A 13,919-nucleotide genomic window follows, 5' to 3' on the forward strand; every position below is an offset into this window, starting at 1 on the left:
GGTAGTAGTGCTCCTTTATTCAGAGAACAGCATGGGGACAGGACGCATGGGCAGTGAAGAGCTGCAGTGGGGTTGAGGGTAGGGCTAAATTTATAAGTCATAGGTATGTGAGTTATTTCTTTACAAGACAAAGGAAAGATCATGAAAAAAATTGTTAAATTGTATCAGTGCAGGTGGGGTCTGGTTATCGGGTGGTCCTATAACTTTGGATAGGGATCAGGTCGGATCAGGTCAGGACGCCCTATTCTTCCCGGAGGATGACATAGGTCGGTATGTAGGGCAGGACGCCTTGGGCTTCATTCCCTGGGGCAGCCTGGATCCGCATCACGATGGACCAGATCGTGTATACTCTTTATATGTGTATTTCATAATAAAGAAAATTAAAAACAAAATCCACACGTTTGGCAATATTTCAGGACTGGGTTTGCTTAGGGGCAGACGGTCGGGCACAGGCTAAGACGAGCCTCAGTCCAGGAGCAGGGCGGCTGGAGGGGCAGTGCTCACAGGGTAACGTGACTGTGCAGGCGTCTCCCTTCCTCCCTTCTTCCCTCCCTCCCTCCCTTCCTTTTTATCTGCCTATCTCTCTATCTATCTAATCTATCACCTACGTATCTATCAATCATCTACTCACTTTTCCTGCACAAAATGGATTATCTTGTTCTGCAAGCTAGTTTTTACACTCGGTGCTATCTCTCAGGCAGCTCTCAGCCCATGATCATCTACCACATCTTATCGGAAGGCTCCATGCGTTAGGAGGCGTAGTTTTGGAGGCTGAAGAGAGCTCATGCCCATGTGTGGCTTCTGCTGCTGGAAGGGCTGCCATCCGCCCAGTCAATTCTTTTAAGTGCGTTTATGGGATTCTTGTGATAGCCTCCCACCTCGTCTCCAGCGCCCGCTGCACCTGTTGAGCGAGCCTGTTCTCTCTCTCTCTCCTGCTTCTAACCCTCCGGTGCCCCCGCCTCACCGGGGCTCAGGGGCAACACCTGTTCACACTTACCCTCTCTCCTCTCTCACTCACACTTCCCCAGCCACATCCCCCCTTTGGTGTTCTTCAGAGAAGCCTGGCACGCTCCCACCTCACAGCCAAGCACCTGCTGCTTGCTGAGCCTGGAACACGCCACCCCAAGATCAGCGTGCTCCCCCTTGTCTTCCTGGGGTCTTCACCCCGATGTCCCGTCCTCACTGAGGCTGTCCTGTCTAGAACTGCAGCCCCTCTCCCCCACAAGCACCCTCTACTCTCCTCCCCTGCCTCATTCTTCCCACCACACTTATCGCCATCCGACATCTCGTCTGCCTGATGTGCGCTTTACTTGTTTGCTGGCTGTCTCCCGCTCTTCCTCCCACAAGAATGCCAGCTGCACGAGGGCAGGGCTTCCTGTGTGCTGATTTTTAGCCTCTCTTCTTCCAAGAACAAGGCCTGGCCGATCAGGGATGCTCACTAAACGTCTGTTGAGTTGAATCGAGGGTAGACGTTGAATTCTGTGGGTGTTTCCTCCGTGCTTGTTGAAGAGGGAGAAGCACCTCCTTTAACCCAGCTCTGAAGACCCTTCATGAGTTTGCCTTCCCATCACTCTAATCTCTTGGCTGGCCCTTTTGCTGCCTGGCTACCCTCATCCCCGAGGCCCTGTGGTGCACCCCTGGTGACATCCAGGTCCCCCAGAGGCCACATGTCATCTCAGGAGTCTCTGCCCAGAGAGCCCTAACCTTGGATGATGTCTATGGGTCTCCCGGACTCAGCTGTAAGTGCTCCCTCCTGCAGGCAGTATTCACTCAGCCCCGCCGGGCAACATGGCCTCTGGGCTCCCCCGTCCCCTGCCTCCCCTCTCTCTGGCCTCTCTGCCTCCCTGGGGGCTCCTGACTCAAGCACCTGGCACACATCAGGTCCCCTCTTGGGGAAGGAGGGAGTGAGTGGCAGAAGGGGTCGGGGGAGAGTGGTTCACCTACAGCACAATTTGGTCAAAGTCTGCTCTTGCCCTGATCCAATCTTGGAAGAAATTCTCCATTCATGAAAGAATGGAGAAACAGATGAGCAATTAAATGCCTGAGTCCAGAGTAATGATGATTAAGGAATGTTGCGAAAGGACATTATTACAAGGCTCTGAAAGTATTTGAAAGCTCTCCGGAGTTCGGGAGAGTGGTTTGGGCGGGCTGGGCCTGACTGTTATCAGAAGGGGCCGGGCCCCTCATTCCTGGCCCGTTAGGTCACCAGGAACCGTGAGCCGAGAGCAAGGCCAGAGGTCGTGGTTTGCGCCTCACCTTAGCTCACCCTCTTGTGAGAGGCAAAGGTGGACAGATCTGGGGAAGGGCATCCCTGCCGTGGGTTCTCAACGCAGGAGAATGATCTGTAAAATGGGATGACAATTATGAGACCTAAGACTTGTCTTGTGAGTGGTCGAGGAGATTAACGAGGCCCTGCGGGCAAATTGCATGGGACAGGATTGGACACAGCAAACCCTCGGGAAATGCGGGAGGACACTGTCAGCGTGGCTTTCCTCTCCAGAATGGCAGCTCCCTAAAGCAAGGATGCTGTGTCTGTCCCCACAGCATCCACAGAGCCTGAAACAGTGCCTGACACACAGGCGACACTCAGCACACAATTGTTGAATGCATGAGTGAACCAATTACATAACCGCCTCCTGGTGACCACGCCGGGAGGACAGCTCGGGCCGGGCACTGTTTCCCACCACTCGGTGCCGCAATCGCCTGTTTCCTGTGGCCCTGCGCAGCCCTGACAGGCAGTGACCGCACAGGGCAGATGACTCGCTGGGTACTTCTCCAAACGCTCCCTGGGGCCGGTGGAATCCCCAGGGCCTGGCTCATCAGGACGAGCAGATGACTGGGGGCCCATTGTGGCCAGTCTTCCCGTTAGCTGAGAGCTGGTTCGCAGGGTGGCCGGACCTTGAGGTTCTGTTTGGGGAAGAGAATGGAACGGACAGCCCCAGGGAGGAGGGACATTGTGCGGGCCCCAAAGCAGGAAGCGAGCCCAGCCTGGCCCACCCCACAGCTCCTCTGCGAAGCTCACTTCTCCCCGCTCTGGCCCTGAGCCTGCCTGCGCCCTAGGAGGCTGTGCCCTTCCCTGTAGTCAGTCGTAGCAATATCGGCTCACCGTCTTTGTATTTGTCTTTATTCCAAGGACCATGCTCATCACATTATAGGTATTTGTAAATGTGAGTCAAATGACACAGATCAGTCAGTGATCTCGCCTGCAGGGTACCAGACAGAAGGCCTCCAAATATTTGCCTGTAGAATCTGTGGTTACCCCAGCAAGAAGTCATCAGAAGAGGGAGGGAAGAAGAAAGAGAATGTAGAAGGTGCTGGAACTAACATTTTCTGAGCACCTATGTGGGCCAGGTGTGTGTTTCATTAACTCTCCACCATAATCCAGTGAAGTGAATATTATGATCCCCTTTCTATAGACGAAAAAGTGAAGGCACAGAGAAGTGAAGTGGCTTGCCTAAGATCACGCAGTAAGCAAGTGGCAGAGCTGGGATGTGAGCCTCATCCGCCTGGTTCCATCAGCTGGATGGAGAATGCTAGGGCGTTGCTGTGTCGTGAGAGAATGGGGGAAAAGTGGAAGGTGCTGCAGGAAACTGGGTGAGAAGGAATGGGATGTGTCTGCTCTGTAGATCAGACCCAGACCCCTGGGTGTGCCCTGCCCCTGCCTTTGGGACGTCCCCTGTCATGGTTCCCCGGGACTGACGTTTGCCGGCCTGCGGACCCACCCGACACCTCCAACACATTCAACCACTTTCTCTTGGGCCAGCTCTACTTTTCAAGTGGCTTCTCTCTTTTTTCTCATATCGATCCTTTCCTAAACACTTCTCTCTCAGTCCCTGGACCAGAGTGTGGGTGACCTTGACCCCACAGGGTTGTGCAACACCCACTGAAGGCTCCAGGAACCCGCAAATTCTCAATAATGCTGAACTGGGTGAAATTTCCCAGTAACCGCCCCCTCCTCCTGACTAACACTTTCTTAGCTTGGCAAGGCAATGTCCTATTTTTAAAGAGCCCAGTCATTTCGTTTAGATTCTTTATTTGTTTTATTTTAATGACCTTCTGAATCATTCATTTTTCTACTTTTGAACTGATTCACTCTTGGACACTTCCTTGTATAGAAATTCAACCCCTTTTCTAAGACTCAGCACCAACCACCACCTCTTCCTGGAAATTGTCCTCATCCGCGCCCTCCCCTCTCCAGGAAGAAGTGTTCTCCTCCCCACTGTCTGTGCCGTTCATCTGATATTTATTATAATGTCACCATCATTATCATAATGAGAAAAATAATATGCTAGCCAATTGAGTCGTTTCTTATAATTCTCATGATAACCCTAGGAAGAAAGTAATTATGGTTTTCATTTGACAGATAGTAAAACTGAGGCTCAGGGAGCCTCTTGCTCAAGGTCACATGACCGAAGTGAAGAAGCTGAGATGCTAAGCCAGCCCGGCTGGACTTCAGAGTGAGTGTCTTGAAGACAGCTATTTGTGCGAGGGTGCCTGGCTCTTGCTGTGAGGATGGCTTTGACGTCTGTCACACGGCCCCCCACCCGAGACTGTGAGCTCCATGATGTGTTTGTTCCATGTTGCATCGTATGTAACAAATATCTGCAATAAAGAGCTGATGTTCCATAGATGTTGACCAATGGCTGGAAGACTTCCTGTCCCTTCTATAGTGTTTGCTGCTTGAAGCTTTACACAATTTCGTGTTCTTGCAACATCAAGTGCTTGGTAGCAAAAACAATCAATACACATTGAATAAAGGAAGTAAGGGACGGGAACGGGCTTGGAAGACTCCAGTGGACGTATTTTCCAGCTGAAAATCTTCTAAAGGAAATTAAAAGAAATTCTCTCTGTAGCTCAGGACCAATGCTGCCAGACAAGACCTCTTCATCCCTTTTTTGGGGGTTGAACTGAACTAACAAAATCTTATGGACTGAGAGTTCAGTTAAGTTCATTCAACACACCTTTAACGGGTATCTGCTGTGGGCCAGGCCCTGTCTCACAGGCTAGTGCTGGAGATGGCTATGTGAGCAACTCACCAGGTGGAGGTCCCTGGGTGCCCACCCTCTCTCCTCTCCTGTGGGAGACAGGCTCCCTACTGCCCTGAGAGCAGGCAAGAGTGGGGCCTTGGACTGGGGGCAGGGAGGGGCAGTGCCCTGTCTGGTCAAAGAGGACCAGGCAGGAGAGGTCAGCAAGCCAGCAGCCTCCAAGAAGTGAAGGCAGGCGGCAGAGCAGAGGCCTGGACGAGGCGGGCTCATCTCTCCAGGACTATGAAGAAGACAGGCCTTTGGACCACGAAGTGACAGTGGAAGAACCAGATGAGGTGGAAAAGCTCTGGGAAGGGCAATAGAAACAAGAAGCCAGCTGGGGCTGGCACATGGAGGCAAAGAGAGTGAAGGGTCCCCTTATCCTTTGACTGAATGCTTTTTGCCTCAAATTCTGTTTTGTCCATCACCAATACCGCTAGCCCTGCTTGCTTTCTGTGTGTCTTTTCCTGACCGTCCTGTGCCCAGCCTCTCATGGTAACCTCACAGGTTACCAGCATCTCCTTGGCTTTTTGCTTAGGGAGTTTTGGGTCTGAACTGCAAGCTTTGCCTTTTGATAGGAGCATTCCCCATGGGAAGGAGTGGAGCCCAGAGGTTAGAACAGAACCCTGGGGCCAGGCCACCTGGGCCGAGGGCCTCCTGACAGCTGGTCAGTATTGAACGGGGCACTCAGCGTACCCTGTGTACTTTCTCTCCTGTGCCCAACTCAGAGATAAGGTGGCGCAGAGCATCCCCATTCGGCTGATGGGAATATGGGCCCAGAGACATGAAGTCAGTTGCTAAAGGCCACACAGCAGGAGAATGTCTTTGGCATGCCGAAGGACCACACATTTGGGTGGGCCAACTGACGGTCTTGAACTCAAGAGCTTTTGACTCTTGGATTTGGCTGGAAGGGCAGGGAAACCTGACCAACTTCTTCTCATGGTCAAGGATGAGACCCAGACATGTTGACGGCAAAGTAATGGTAACAGTAATAATAACATTACCAGCAAGCACTTGTTCAGAATTCACTATGTATTGGGGCCAGCCAGGTGGTGCAGCAGTTAAGTGTGCACATTCCGCTTCGGCGGCCGGGGGTTCACCAGTTCAGATCCTGGGTATGGACATGGCACCGCTTGGCAAGCCATGCTGTGGCAGGTGTCCCACATATAAAGTAGAGGAAGATGGGCATGGACATTAGTTCAGGGCCAGTCTTCCTCAGCAAAAAGAGGAAGATTGGCAGCAGATGTTAGCTCAGGGCTAATGTTCCTCAAAAAAGAAAAGAGAAGTCACTATGTGCCCAGCACCATGCCACGTGCTTGATGTGTTTCATCTTGTTTACTTTCCTCAGCAGAATGATGAAGAGCAGGGACTCTGAAGCCAGACAGCCTCGTTGTGGATCTCAGTTTTGCCACTTATTGGCTGTGTGACCTTAGGCAAGTTACTTTACCTCTCTGGGGCCTCGGTTTCCTCATCTATAAAATGGGACTGGTGATAGCACCTTCTAATAGATCTCTAGCGTATAGTAAACAGTGTATAAATATTACTGTTCCATTTTAAGAAATCTAAAATCAGCTTCCTCTTTCCTTGGCTTATGAACAGTGAGTATATAAAAAGAAAACTGATAGGATGGAATGGTTCATTTTTCAGAGCTGCAAACAATAGAGAAGAGACTTTCCAATACAGAAGACATCAGAGTTGACAGCCGTGGTCTCCATTTACAAACAGGGAAACAGAGGCTCAGAGGGGGTAAGCTGGTTGCCTGAAATCACACAGCCAACAAGCAGCAGAAGGAGGATTTGAACTCAGATGTGTCTGACGTCATAGCTCACGTCCTTAATCATGACGCCAGTTGGCCAGTCCTGGTCGTCATGGAAAGATCCGGTGCCTGGCCCTGCACTGAAAATGGAAATATGAGTCATCAGCCGTCCCCAGGAATGCCTGAGGAGTGAGAGGAGCTCAGCTATGGGGCAGAATGTTCCGCCAGATGCTGAGGAGCAGCTGCCAGCACCACTCAGTCTCTTTCATGCTGAGGAAAGGGAGGAGGAGAGCATGGGGAACAGGGCCACAAGCCGGCGGAGCGCAGCCTGGAGCGGGGCCACGACTTGGCAAGTGGTGTCAGGCTCACACATCTGGCCTCTGGAATGCTGAGGCCCCAGAGGCCAGGCTGGAGGATCTGCTCCTCCTGCAGCAGGCTCCTCCTCTGAAACAACCCGGGCGGCTTCGTCGAGAAGAGTCTCGGGCCTTCTAGGCCCTCCTGGACCAGGCCAGGTGGTGACATGTGAAATGGCCTTCTTTGCCCACTGACGAAGACCCGGTGTGTCTCTGTAGACACAGGGTCGGAAGAAGCAAGGCTTCAGAGTCAGATGGCTCTGGGATAGATTCCTGGCTGGGTGACCCTGGCCAGTGCCTCAGTTTCCTTATCTGTGCATGGGGATCATATTTCTCCTTTGCAGGGTCTGGAGAAGGGATAGCATGCAGAATGCCTGGCACCTGGTGGACATCCACCCAATGCTCTGACAACTTGCCTGATCAATGAACGAATGAGCAAACTAGTATGGCGTCCGGCACAGCGCCAGGGTGCAGTAACCCCTGCAGTTAGAGGCATTGTGCCTGACCTTCCTTTTCTTTTCTTTTCTTTCTTTGCTGAGGAAGATTTGCCCTGAGCTAACATCTGTGCCTATCTTCCTCCATTTTTCAGTACGTGGCCCACCAGCACAGCATGGCCACCAACAGAGCAGTGTTAGGTCCACACCCGGGAACCAAACCCAGGCCCCCGAAGTGGAGTGCACCAAGCCTAACCGCGAGGTCACAGAGCTGGCCCTGACCTTTTTCTGGCTCCAGTTTCCCCTTTGCTCCAAGAAGAGCGAAGTCCTGTCTGGCCTTTTCCAAGCAGCAGCTGAATGGAGAGTGAGGAGCTCAGCCTGTGTGTCCTTGTTGTGCCCGTTGACGGGGCCCCACCTGACTCATTTTTGATGCTTGTTCTGGTTCTACCTGGGAAAGTTTGGGACTGGCCAATGTGACTTGGTGAGGTCGGTGATTCATTCTGGTCCCAAAGGGAACAAAAGCCCAGGTCTTCCCAAGGGCCCTGTGCTCGGGCTGGCCTCATCCTCGGTCAGGGAATGAGTAACCCTCCTCCTCTGGGCTGCTCCTGTTTTCACGTTGCCTGGGACTTCAGAAATCAAACAGCACCTTCCTCTTTTCTTTGCTCCTGGGGGAAAAAGGTACGTATATAAAGGGAGGACTGAAAAGAGCACCAGAGCCGCCATTCATCCCGCAGCGGCCATGGGAATAGACTTCTCTGGGAAGGAGCATCTGAAACCCTGAGCGCCCCTCATCACGACCTCTTTCTCTGCCTGGCTGGAGGCGGGGCTTGCAGCCTGCTGTCCAAACTTCCTCCCCAAAGGTGGAAAAACAACGCACCCTCCACAACCTCCTGGAATATTTTAAAAGTATCCTTGATGATATAATTTGCCTGGGGAGCTCGTCACTGATTCCCTGCTTAGATAAACCATAGGACCTCAATTTTCTCTCTGCAAAATGCAGACCCTCATATCGAGTGGGGAAAGCTGTCACGGGCTGCAGAGATGACGGACATGAAGCAGAGAGCATGGGCCTGGGGGATCCATCCCCTCCCTGAGTTTCACTGAGGAACTGGGCCGTGGATGGGCTGTGCGCTTCTGTGATTTGTGTCTTTGTTCCCGTATGAGGGCTCCACTTCTCTGGAAGTCAGACCTCCTGCCAGAGGCTGGACCCTCAGGTACACGGACCCCAGCTGGAGGAACAGAGCGAGAGGACGGGAACTCCGAGTAGGGCCTGAGAGCCACAAAGCCCGAGCACGTGCCTTTGACGCCTCGGCTGAGACAATCGGGGTAAAAGGAGGCAGCAGCCGGGCGTCCTCAGAAGCCATCATCTCAAACGGTGTGACGTGGGCTGAGTCACTTCCCCTTTCTGGGCCAGAGGGATTTTTTTTTTAATCAGTAAAACAGAGATAATAATTCCCACCTGATGGGGCTGTAGGGCCTCGGGCATGAACTAGTGATTATGAGCATGACGTTTGGGTTCAAACGCAGGATGCAGCCGTCTTGTCCCACTGAGCCCAGCTTGCTCATGCTCATGGGGAGGGCGGTCACAGCGTCTACGCAGAGGCACTGTGAGGACTGATGAGATGAGGGGTGACGAGTTCGGGCCAGGGGATCACAGCACTGGATCATTGACGGCTGCTCTGATCTCAGTGACCAAGTCCAGGTTCTGGGACAGAGCAGGTGTTCCAGCAATGCCAGCTACCGTGGGCATGGAGATGCCGTTACGCCGAACACAAAAATAGAACCACAGGGAGTTAGCTGTCAAAGGCATAGCCGACGGAGCTCATCGCCTTCCTTTAGCTCACCCCCTGGTTTTAGATCACCCCCTTTAGGTCACCTTCACACAGCGGGTGCGGAGCCCAGAGGGGAGAAGCGCCAGCCCGAGGTCACCACGAGCTGGAGGCAGATCCAAGATCGAAGCTCATTTTTCCCTGCCCAGGACTCTTGGCCGACCCTCCTTCACCCGGCAGACTGGGGCCATTCAGAGTGAGGACATTCACTGGCCTCACTTTCTACCGAGGAATCGCTCTGTGACAGCCCAGGGCCGGGAAGGAGGGTTGGAATCATCCAGAAAGAATAGGAAGGAATTATGGGTGGCAGCAGGGAAACGTCAATGCCTTTTGGAGAGCTCTGCCCCCGTGAGGCAAGGTGACAGCCCTGCTGTGGGAAGCAACCCAGCACCTGGGCAGGCTCGTGTGCAAATGTGTGGCTCAGAGACAACTACTGTAGACGGTAACCGCGGCCACCATTGGCGAGGGCCGACCGTGGGCCAGGCCCTGTGCCAAGTGTGTGCATCTCATGAATTCTTACGGCAATCCTGTGGGGTGAGCGCTCTGTTACCCCAGCAGACTGAGGCACAGAGAGGCTAAGCAACCGGTCCGAGGCCCCACAGCTAGTCCATGGTGGAGCTGGGACTTGGACCTGAGCAGTGTGGCCCAGAGCGGTGACCCGCAACCCCTCTGCTGCCCCCATGGGCCGTTCCTCACACCTGTGTCACCCTTGTCACTGCTTCACATGTTTCCACCTCTGTGCCCTCATCCTGTGTGCAGCCCTATGGGGCTCACAGGGTCCCAGCCGAGGCCCAGCACCAGGGAGCTTCTCACTCACTCAACGGGTTTGTCCGAGCCCTGCCGTGCACCTGGGCCTGAGGCCGGTGCAGGCGAGGGTGGGAGCAGGATCAGGCTCCAGACTGCCCTCACCAGGCACGGGCCCTGACTGGGCAGAAATGAACCTGTCCGCTCCCGGGCACTGGCAGTGGGCAGTGGGGCCTCATGGGAATGCTCAGCAGGCAAGAGACGTGGGTGTCGGGGTCCAGGGTCAGGGGTTCTGGTCTCAGCTCTGCATTTGATGATTTGCAGCCACCGAGGCCAGCCTCTGCCTCTCACTGGGTCTTGGTTTTCCCCGCCAGGATAATGAGGCCGGGGTAAGAGGGGTGGTCCTGAGAAGCACACTCAGCTCGCTGAGATGGTGGGGCTACGACTTGCCTGAGACCCCTGGCCCGGGTGGTATCAGGCTGGGCTCCGATCTGAGGGTCCAGTGGACAGCCTGGCCCTGCCTGGGTCTCAGCTGTTTCAGATCCTCGGTCAGCCCCATCACACACCAGCTCACAGGGGACACCAAATGTCCCTGAGTCCTTCCTGTGAGCTGACAACCTCATAGCTCCATCCTGACCTGGGAGAGGCCTGCTCTGGTCCGCGTCGTCGGAAGATCAACAGCATCAAAAAACATCTGAAGATGCTGGGTCACGCTCTTCAAAGTCCCTCTGCTGACACTTTCTCATTTCAAATTAATAAAATTCAAAATTCTGAATAAATAATTCAAAACAATAATAAAGGTACTGTTCACCGAGTTGCAGGGGCCTTTATATATGCCTCTCATCCTCACAGTGACCCTTCCATGGCATTGTTATCATTACCATTGCATTTCACGATGAGGAGATTGAGGTTCCGAGAGGCGGAGGTGACTATGTAAGGTCACAGAGCTGGGAGGGAACAGAGCCAGCAAACAGGGGTGTCTCATTCCTCAGCCCAGGTTCTTTCCTCTCCAGCATCTGCACTGTTGGCTCTTCCTTCATCGAGTACCTACTGTGTGCCAGGCACCCTACTAGGTGCTGGGGCACAAAGTGAACAGGCCAGGCCTGTTCCCTGTGGGGGCCACAGTCCACAGGAAGCCTGTGAGGCAGTACTGTTACTCGTCAGAGGCAAAAAGAACCATCTCTCTGCCTCGGCTCTGCTCCCCCGGCTCTACCGCTTACCGCCTGTGCGACCCTGGGCAGCTACCTTTGCTCTCTGTGCCTTGGTTCCATGGCTGTCAAATGGGGCAAATATTAATTTCTGCCTCGTTGGGTTGTTACAAAGAATTCCTTAGGAAATGCACATCTAGTTCTGACATTGCCTGGCCCAGAGAAGGCGCTCGGTACCCTGTGGAAGGCTGTCACTGTTCCATCTGCAAGCATGTTCTGCAAAGCTGTTGTCACTGTCAACCCCATTTGACAGCCAAGGAAACTGAGGCTCGGGGGCCAAGTCTTTAAGGCCACAGAGTAATAGGTGAAGCTGAAATGGAGCCCTCGAGGGTCCCAGATGCGTGTTCTCTTCCCCCTGAGCCCGATGGCACCTGCGTTCCTGGGAACCTTCCCCTCTGGGTTCTGAGTCAGCTGCCTAGGAACCGGAGCCCCGATTCAGGGAGGGGAAAGAGGCCCGAGAGAAGAGGGGTTAAGCAGGTTGCTGGCACTGCAGCAGAAACTCCAGGAAGTGCCGGGCTGAGCGGACTTCTAAGAAAGAGGGAGGCGGGAAGGGACATACTTGTCCCGGCCTGAGGTCCAGAGGTCAGCCTGGCTCCTGGCCCAGAGGCTGGCTCTCAAGGGGGCCCCAGCGTCCAGCCCAGCTTGGCTCAGCCCACACATGCGTCTTGGAGGCCAGCTGTGACCCTTCTCCAGGCTTGCCTCTCCCAGCCTTCCCAGGTAGACGCCTGTGGCCTGGGCCTAGGGAGAGGTGGCCTGGGCTGGAAGAAGGCCCTCTGCTTCCTTCACCATTCAGGTCCTTGGAGAGCACTGTCGGGCCTGAGCTTGGGAGTCAGGGGTCTTGAGTTCTGGCCTGGCTCTGCCCCTTTTGTCAGAACCCTGGTCATGTGCCCAAATGGCTCCAAGACCCCGTTTTCTTGTTTGTAAATGGGGCAAATAACAGTACTGCAACCCTTGGGGCAGGTGAAGCCTCAGTTTCTCTACGTCCTGGCGTGGAGCAGGTGTCCAGCAGTGCTGGCTCCCGTTCCTGTAGGTGGGGAGTCGGGGCCGGGACCTCAGCATTCTTGGCGCTAGGGGTGGGAATTCCTCAGTGCTCCCTGCGTGTTAGGTTTCCTGGGGTCTCGTTGAGGTCACAGCCATTACCAGGGCCCTGCTCTGTGTCTAGGAGGGAGACTACCAGGCAGAGTCCCTGGGATGGTGTGGGTGGGGGCTGACCACAGCCTGGCTCTGCAGGCCACAGGGTGCTGTGGGGTCCCCAAACACAGGGGCCTGTGTGGTGTAGGCCCAGCACCCAGGCACCCTGAGTCTGGCCTCAGTGTCCTCAGCAGCCCTCACAGAGCATCGCGTGGCAGTTACATTAGATCATGCGGTCACACGTGGTGGGCGCTGCACACCGCTGCCTGGAGTTTTCTCTGAAACGCCCAGAGGCAGGGCCTGGTGGCTGTGTCAAAGTGACGACACCAGGTTGACTCGCCCCCAGGACCATGACCCTGTGGAACCCCAGGGCTGGACTCCTGAGGGCCAACTGGCTTGGGAACCCGGGACCCCTGCCACCCTGGGCCTGCTCTGGTGGCTGCTCCAGTGACGCCCTGCTTCTCATCTACCCTGACCCACTGCGGGGTCCGGGCTGTGGCCTGGAAGGGGCCCAGGGACTTTTGAAGGGATTTTGGAGGGCTGAGCCGGGCAGCCGGCCCCACAGGCTTTGGCTCACTGACTCAGCCCCCACCTTGACCTTTCCTTCCCCCTGGCTATTTATGGGCACTTCCTGCCCCTTGAATAGGTAAAGAAAGGGAAGCGAAAGAAGCTCCATGTGTGGCTTCTTGAACAGCTGGCAAATCATTTTCTTTTAATTAACTTTTAAAGTGATATCTGCTCGGAGTGAGGAAGGCTATGCTGGGAAGCACAGACATTGAAAATTGTGCGTGTCCCCCTCCATCCACGCTCCGGGAGCACCGCTGTGGGTGGGTGGGGGGGCTCCCAGCTCCATCCAGGGAAGCCCAGTGCATATGTCAGCCATTCAGTGAGCGTGTGTCGGGTACCTATCCCGTCTGTGCAGGTCCCTCGGCAACACAGGCCTCCTGAGAAAGACGATCCTTTAGGTCAGGAGTTTTCAGGATGATTTAAAAAATCCCCAAGCCCAGGCCCCACCCTGGGCAAGTTACACTGGAAGCTCTGGGGATAGGACCCATGGGTCAGGACTTTGAACTCAGAAGGTTCCAGTGTGGAGCCAGGGCTGAGCCCCATGGCTCTGGGCTCCTCCCAGCAGCTGGGCGGGGGTGGCCGCCATGTGGCCTGTGGGGTGGGAGTAAGGTTGCCCAGAGTCTTTGTTTTTAAATCTCACAGCGCTGCTCTCCATCTGGGAAGACAAAAAAAAAGGATTTTTTTTTTTTTTTAATTCAGAGGAATTTCCTTTTATTTTACCAAAATGTCCCATTCTCTCTTTCTCCTTGGGAAGTTCCTTTGCCAGGGCCAGGCCCAGGGTGGGCTGGAGGTTCTCCTGCCTGTTAGTCGAAAAAAACTGTCAAGGAGGCACTGGAAGACGCCACTCCCGGGGACCTGTGTGTCCTTGAGGAG

The sequence above is a fragment of the Equus asinus genome, chromosome 9 (assembly GCF_041296235.1).
Source record: "Equus asinus isolate D_3611 breed Donkey chromosome 9, EquAss-T2T_v2, whole genome shotgun sequence".
Lineage (NCBI taxonomy): Eukaryota > Metazoa > Chordata > Mammalia > Perissodactyla > Equidae > Equus > Equus asinus.